General features: G+C 50.9%; 1 long non-coding RNA gene across 1 annotated transcript; it reads right to left on the minus strand.

The window, feature by feature from the left end:
- Window positions 1-11: 11 nt before the first annotated feature.
- LOC139587187 (uncharacterized) lies at window positions 12-7,826 on the minus strand. Its single transcript, XR_011678280.1, has 12 exons — window positions 7,473-7,826; window positions 7,033-7,243; window positions 6,420-6,487; window positions 6,304-6,345; window positions 6,042-6,209; window positions 5,877-5,958; window positions 4,718-5,799; window positions 4,590-4,617; window positions 4,335-4,502; window positions 4,172-4,252; window positions 1,350-2,460; window positions 12-1,272 (listed from the first exon to the last, which is right to left on the minus strand). It is a non-coding gene; the product is annotated as an uncharacterized lncRNA (long non-coding RNA).
- Window positions 7,827-8,129: the final 303 nt, after the last annotated feature.

Genomic DNA, 8,129 nt, shown 5'->3' on the forward strand with positions numbered 1-8,129 from the left:
TGCACCAGAAACTGAGACCTCAGCAATAACAATTGCTTCTGTACGCTAGTCAAGGCTCACCTCGCCCACTTGGCCTTGAATGCTGCTCTCGGCTTTGACTTCCTAAAAAGAGAGACAGAACAATGCTGTAACAGCCACCATTTATGCTTCCTCTACAGAAACAAATAGTGCCTCGCCTGCTTGGGGGAATCCCCTCACCCGGGATGGGGCCCTCTGGCATGGATTTAATCCATCTGAATCTGAAAAAAGGTTAGGACAAGAGTCAAACTGTTGCAGGATAACTTAAGAGCTCCAGATATCTCGTGTCCATCTACAAATCCCATCTAGAGTCCAACTACACCCCACATTACAAACTTCAAGTCCCCGCGACTTCTCCTATTGCACCGGGCTACGTGGCAGGGCAGAGCAGCTCCGGCACAAATGTGTGTGCTGACACCCGTGACACGGGACGGGACGTGACAAACAACGGGGACGCGACACGGACAGAAATCTCCTGGCAAGGAAAATGGCTGCGAGGACTGAGAGAATGCAAAAGGAGATGACCGAGGTGAAACTGATGGTGGGCTGATGAGGCTCAGAGAACCCTGGAGGAAAAAGATGCTAACCGAATGATTTATTCCAAGAACTGTGAAGATGGATGCCCAAGAATCCTACGGTCAGAATCCTCTACCTGCCCTCACATTCTTTCAAGTCCTAGTCCACCATAATGGATCCTGGCGGGACATGGCTGTCCGATATACAGCTCAGAACAAGACCTGAAAAGACAGCTGACGGGATGCTTATAAAGAGAGAAGAGAGTCTGATGCCTGTCTGAGCTCCCAAGTCAAAAGTTCTAGGGGATGGGTGCCAGGGCAAGGAACGCTGAGAGCACAGATGCTAAGACTGGTGCCAAGGTTTCTGGTAGGCCCCTCAAAGGGCTAAGATAAAAGACATGAGACAGCTAAACAAGACATAACGCACGACAGACAAGTGACACAATACACACCGGGACTGCTCTGCCCTGCTCACCTCAGCACTGTGATCCAAAGTGAGACTTTGCTTTTAGGGGCCCTAAGGGGCCACTTCTTGGCTACCCTCACCTCCAGAGCCAACTCAAAACCTCCCCCACCCCAGGAGTGCCGACCCAGCACCTCGCTTTCATCCCCTCTGTGGGTCGTGGCCCTCTACTTATCTCTCAGACATCTGGGGATGCCGGTCCATGTCGGGTGCGAAGAAAGGCCGCCTCGCCGGCTGGGAAGTTGTGCTGTCGCTGGGCTGTTGTCTCTTAGACAGCTATATTAAAGAAAACCAAACATCAACGCCTGACCTTGGCACCACATCGGCCAAAACCACACAAGTCTGCTACTCACCCTTCTCCTAAGAAGGCCTGGCACCTCCTAACCGTAACCCTCTGCCACAGATGTAATGCATTTACACCTGAAAGAAAATTAGAACATATGTCAAACACATGCACGATAACTCAAAAGCTGCAAACACCTTATGTCAACCTAGGAATACCATCTAGAGTCCAATTACAGCCCACATTACAACTTTCAACTCCCTGGGGCTTCTCCTATTACACCAGGCTATGCGGCAGGGCAGAGCAGCTCCGGCACAAATGTGTGTGCAGACACCCGTGACACGGGACAGACAGGACGTGACAAACAATGGGCGCAAGACACGGACAGAAATCTCTAGGCAGGAAGGATGACTGCGAGGACTGAGAAGATGCCAAATGAGATGACCGAGGTAAGACAGACCGATGGCGAGCTGATAAGGCTCACAGTGCCCTGGAGAAGGAAGATGCTAAACTGAATGTTTTAGTCCAAGAACTGCAAAGATGAATGCACAGGAGCCCTACGGTCAGAAGCCTCTACCTGGCCTCACATCCTTACAAGTCCTAATCCACCATAATAGAACCTTGCAGGGTGCAGCTGTCCATACAGCTCAGAACAAGACCTGAAAAGACATCTGACTGGATGCTTACAAAGAGTTGCAATTCTGATGCCTGTCTGAGCTCCCGAGTCAAAAGTTTTATGGCCTGGGTGCCGGGCCAAAGAAACGTGGAGATCGTGGCTGCTAAGAATACTGCCAAGGTTTCTGATAGGCCCCTCAAAAGGCTAAGATAAAAGACATGAGACACCCAAACAAGACATAATGCACGGTAGACAAGTGACACGATACACACCGGGACTGCTCTGCCCTGTGCACCTCAGCACTGTGATCCAAAGTGAGACTTTGCTTTTAGGGGGCCTAAGGGGCCAATTCTTGGCTACTTTCATCTCCAGAGCCAACTCAAGACCTCCCCTCCCCGATCCCAGGAGTCCCAACCCAGCACCTTGCTTTTATCCCCTCTGTGGGTCGGAGCCCTCTACTTATCTCTCGGACATCTGGGGATGCCGGTCCGTGTCGGGTGCGAAGAAAGGCCGCCTCGCTGGCTGGGAAGTTCCTGCTGGCACCGGGCTGGTGTCTCTTAGACAGCTATATTAAAAAAAACCAAACATCAGTGCCTGATCTTGGCAGCCCATCGGCCAAAACCCCACAAGTCTGCTACTCACCCTTCTCCTAAGAAGGCCCGGCTCCTCGGGTCACACGCTTCGGGAACGCTCGGAGGCCAACGCCGTCGTCGTGGGGTACGCCTGGGTTAAGAAGACAGGAGGTGATGTGGCATTGCTGAAAACTGACTGGACCCTCGGTCCTCCTCCCTACTTCCCTGACTCACCGCAACTCCTCGGTGGTTCCTGACTGCTACCCAGAAGACAGGGCTCATCAGGGTGGAAAATTCGGTCCGTCGGCCGGGTGGGGATGGGAGCTTGGCGTGCTCCAAGTGGATTGCCTAAGGCACAAAAACGAGAATGGAGACTTAGACTTGCCCCCTTAGAATTCAGACCTCAGCAACAAGAAAGGCTACTGCTCACCTTGCTCTCTTGAACTTGACTGCTGGGATCCAGCTATACTTCCTAAAAATAAAGACAAAAAACAGCGCTGTAATAGGGTCACACTTGACACTCCCCCTGCACAGACAAATGGTGACTGACCTGCTTGTGGGAACCCCCTCACCCAGGATGGGGGGCTCTGCCATGGATGCAATGCAACTGCACCTGAAAGAAAGTTAGAACATATGTCAAACACATGCACGATAACTCAAAAGCTACAAACACCTTAGGTCAATATAGGAATAGCATCTAGAGTCCAAGTACAGCCCACATTACAACTTTCAACTCCCTGGGGCTTGTCCTATTACACCAGGCTATGTGGCAGGGCAGAGCAGCTCCGGCACAAATATGTGCAGACACCCGTGACACAGGTAAGACGGGACGTGACAAACAATGGGCACACGACACAGACAGAAATCTCTGGGCAAGAAGGATGACTGCAAGGACTGAGAAGATGCCAAATGAGATGACTGAGGTGAGACCGATGGTGAGCTGACGAGGCTCAGAAAACACTGAAGGAAGAAGATGCTAACTGAATGATTTATTCCAAGAACTGAAAAAATGGATGCCTGAGAATCATACAGCCAGAAGCCTCTACCTGCCCTCTCGGTCTTTCAAGTCCAAGTCTGCCTTAATGGATCCTGGCGGGACATAGCTGTCCATACAGCTCAGACCAAGACCTGAAAAGACATCTGACCGGATGCTTCTAAAGAGACAAGAGAGTCTGATGCCTGTCTGAGCTCCTGAGTCGAAAGTTCTATGGCATTGATGCCAGGCCAAGGAATGCAGAGATCACAGATGCTAACAATGATGCCAGGGTTTCTGACAGGCCCCTCCAAGGCCTAAGGTAAAAGACATGACATACGCAAACACACATAATACACAAAAGACAAGTGACACGATACACACCGGGACTGCTCTGCCCTGCGCACCTCAGCACAGTGATGAAAAGTCAGGCTTTCCTTTTATGGGGCCTAAGGGGCCGCTTCATGGACACCCCCCACCTCCAAAGCGGACTCAAAAACCCCTCCCAGTAATTCCCAAACCTGCACCCTGCTTTCATCCCCTCTGTGGGTCTTATCTCTCGCGCATCTGGGGATGCCGGTCTCGGGTGCGAAGAAAGGCCGCTTCGTCAGCTGGGAAGCTCCTGCTGGCACCGGGCTTTTGTCTCTTAGACAGCTGTATTAAAGAAAACCAAACATCAGTGCCCGATCTTGGTAGCCCATCGGCCAAAACCCCACAAGTCTGCTACTCACCGTGCTCCTAAGAACGCTCAGCTGCTCGGGCTGCACGCTTCAGGCACGCTCAGAGACCGAAGCCGTCGTCACAGGGGGTGTCTGGGTTAAGAGAGATGAGGTGATTTGGCATGGCTGAAACCTGAGTGGACCCTCGCTCCCCCTCCCTACTTACCCTACTCACCACAACTCCTTGGCAGCTGCTGAAGGCCACCTGGATGGCACCTTTAAATAGAAGAGTTCAGGGTTTCATCACCAGGTCCTGTAACGCATCCACAGGGCTCACACGTGCAGGGAACCCGGTGCATCGGCCGGCAGGTGACGGGGGCTTGGCAGGCTCCGAGTGGATTGCCTAAAGCACAAAAAAGAGAATGGAAGCTTAGAGCAGCACCAGAAACTGAGACTGGAGCAATTACAGCTACTTCTCTCCACTGCTCACCTTGACTGCTGGTATCCAGACTTAATTCCTAAAAAGAAAGACAAAGAACAGAGCTGTAACAGAGTCACCACATACACTTCTGCTGCAGAGACAAATGGTGCCTCACCTGCTCGGGGGAATCCCCTCACCCGGGATGGGGCCCTCTGGCACGGATTTAATCCATCTGAATCTGAAAAAAAAGTTAGGACAAGAGTTAAACTGTTGCAGGATAACTTAAGAGCTCCAGATATCTTGTGTCCATCTACAAATCCCATCTAGAGTCCAACTACACCCCACATTACAAACTTCAAGTCCTCAGGACTTCTCCTATTGCACCAGGCTATGCGGCAGGGCAGAGCAGCTCCGGCACAAATGTGTGCTGACACCCGTGACACGGGACAGGACGTGACAAACAACGGGGACGCGAAACGGACAAAAATCTCATGGCAAGGAAAATGGCTGCGAGGACTGAGAGAATGCAAAAGGAGATGACCGAGGTGAGACTGATGGTGAGCTGATGAGGCTCAGAGAAACCTGGAGGAAGAAGATGCTAACTGAATGATTTATTCCAAGAACTGCAAAGATGGATGCCCAAGAATCATACAGCCAGAAGCCTCTACCTGCCCTCACGTTCTTTCGAGTCCTAGTCTGCCATAATGGATCCTGGCGAGGCATAGCTGTCCATACAGCTCAGAACAAGACCTGAAAAGACATCTGACCGGATGCTTCTAAAGAGACAAGAGAGTCTGATGCCTGTCTGAGCTCCTGAGTCGAAAGTTCTATGGCATTGATGCCAGGCCAAGGAATGCAGAGATCACAGATGCTAACAATGATGCCAGGGTTTCTGACAGGCCCCTCCAAGGCCTAAGGTAAAAGACATGACATATGCAAACACACATAATACACAAAAGACAAGTGACACGATACACACCGTGACTGCTCTGCCCTGCGCACCTCAGCACTGTGATGAAAAGTCAGGCTTTCCTTTTATGGGGCCTAAGGGTGTCCGCTTCATGGACACCCTCATCTCCAAAGGAGACTCAAAAACCCCTCCCTGTGGGTCCCTACCCTGCGCCCCGCTTTCATCCCCTCTGTGGGTTGTAGCCCTCTACTTATCTCTCGGACATCTGGGGATGCCTATCCTTGTCAGGTGCAAAAGAAGGCAGCGTCAACATCTGGGAAGTTCCTGCTGGCACTCTTGTTCAACAACTCCCTGTTGTTTCTTAGTCAGCTACATGAAAGAAATCCAAATATCAATGCATGATCTCTGCAGCACACTGGCCAAAACCCAACAATTCTGCCACTCACCGTTTTCCCAAGAATGCCCGGCTCCTGGAGCCGCACCCTTCGGCCGCGCTCCGAGGCTGATGCTGTTGTCATGGGGGTAAGCCTAGGTTAAAAGGAGACGAGGTCACGTTGCATTGCTGAAACCTGAGCGGACCCTCGCTCCGCCTCCCTACTTCCCCTACTCACCGTGACTCCTCGGCTGGTGCCCAAGGCTATCCTGGTGACACCTTTAAACAGAAAAGGGAGAGGCTTCATCAACGAGTCCCGTGATTCTTCCGCAGGGCTCAGGAGAGCGGCACACCCGGTGCGTCGGCCGGTTGGTGACTGGGGCTCGGTGTACTCCGAGTGGATTGCCTAAAGCGCAGAAGCGGGAACAGATGCTTAGAGTTGCACCGGAAAGTGAGACTGGAGCAATAACAACTGCTTCTGTACCCTACTCAATGCTCACCTTGCCCACCTCATCTTGACTGCTGATATCCAGCTTTACCTCCTAAAAAGGAAAAGAACAGTGCTGTAACAGAGTCACACTTGACACTCCCCCTGCAGAGCCAAACGGTGACTGACCTGCTCGGGGGAACCTCCTCACTCGGGATGGGTGGATGGATTTTGCCCTGGATTTTATCCTTCTGCGTCTGAAAGAAAGTGAGGACAAAAGTCAAAGGGCTGCAGGATAACTTCACAGCTCCAAACATCTCCTGTCTATCTAGGAATATCATCTAGAGTCTGGCAACACCCCACAAACTGCAAGTCCCTGGGACTTGTCCTGTTGCAGCAGGCTATGCGGCAGGGCAGGGCAGAGCAGCTCCGGCACAAACATGTGCAGACACCCGTGACACAGAACGTGACAAACAGGGGGATAACAAACACAACACATTATGTTTGTGGTGAGGGTCTCAAGGGGAAAAGGCAAAAGGGACCCCAAAGACACACTAGGTAACACGGTACACCGGACAACACACCGTGGACCGGAACTGTTCTGCGCTGCCTGCCTGAAAGCTGCCATCAAAAGTAGAACCTCTCCCTTTAGCTGTCCTAAGAGGCCCCTTGGAGAAGATTGCTTTTCCCTCTGCTAATTTTTAAATCTGTCCCAGGAACTCCCAACCCCCTACTCTCCAATCTCCAGGCCATGGCCCTGACTTATCTTTTGGATGATCGGTGATGTGGATCCACGTGGCACCTGAAATGAGTCTGCCTCAGAGGGCCCCGTGATTGCCTGTTAGCCTCTCGGTCAGCTACAATAAAGAAAAACAAAACCAAAGTATAACTACAGAGTTATGTGGGCCAAATCCCAGCAAGTCAGCTACTTGCCCTCTCCTGAGTGTGCCTGGCTCCTTCAGGCTCCAGCTTCATCCTGATTCCAAGACTGTGGCCATTATTATGAGTGGCACCTGGGTTAGAGAAAGGTAAAGTGAAATAGCATTCCTATGAGTGCAGTGGATGACCTTGTGTGCTGTAAGACATGCGAATGCCTCTGCTAGGCTTCTAAAAAGCCTTGGGTGGGGGGCTCAAATAATCACCCTTTCTCACCCTGCTGCCTTCAAAACCACCCCCCCCAACAATAACTCCTAACTGGATACCTGCTCAGCCTCCCTCTCCTAGTCACAATCCTCAACTCACCTGAAGCCTCAATCTCAAACATCATCTTTGACACTGGGCAGATCCCTCTTGTGACAGGATGAATCTGCTGAAAAGTGTTGTAGTTGACACAACCTGGAGCCTCTGGAAGCTGTGCTCTTCCTAAAAAAAATACAAAACAAAATAAGAACAAAACCAGAAATTACAAATGCACTTTACTACCCCTAAACACAAAACCCAAAATTGTGAACTTAAATACTCCCTGTATTCTATGCTGTTTTCTTCACAGTATCTTCAAAGTCTCTGTTGCTTTAGGTACCCAGAAACACCTACTGAAAACAAGCTGAGAGAAGCTGAAAGAGCCTCTTGACTGAAATGAGAAGAGAGCTCTTATCCTAGCACATCCCAGAGAGGGAATGAACCCCCTCAGCAAAAGCTGAGGTTAATATACCCCTGATGGTGCCCGCCTCTCGTTCCCATGGCACCCAGGAAAAGGGAGGGGGCTGATCCCACCGGGCATAAAAGCCCTCAGAGAAGCTACAGCTGTTTGGCTCCTCTGACTCAAATTCAAGGGGAGCAAAGGGCTTGTTGTAGAAGAAAACTCTTTAGAAAAATAACAGCACTTTCTTTTTTGCAACAACTACTCGGAGTAAAAGGGCAGAAAACTGGTAAGAAATATAACTTTCTGTTTAGGCAGCA

The sequence above is a fragment of the Agelaius tricolor genome, unplaced genomic scaffold (assembly GCF_023055355.1).
Source record: "Agelaius tricolor isolate 1412-34295 unplaced genomic scaffold, bAgeTri1.0.p SCAF_195, whole genome shotgun sequence".
Taxonomy (NCBI): Eukaryota; Metazoa; Chordata; class Aves; order Passeriformes; family Icteridae; genus Agelaius; species Agelaius tricolor.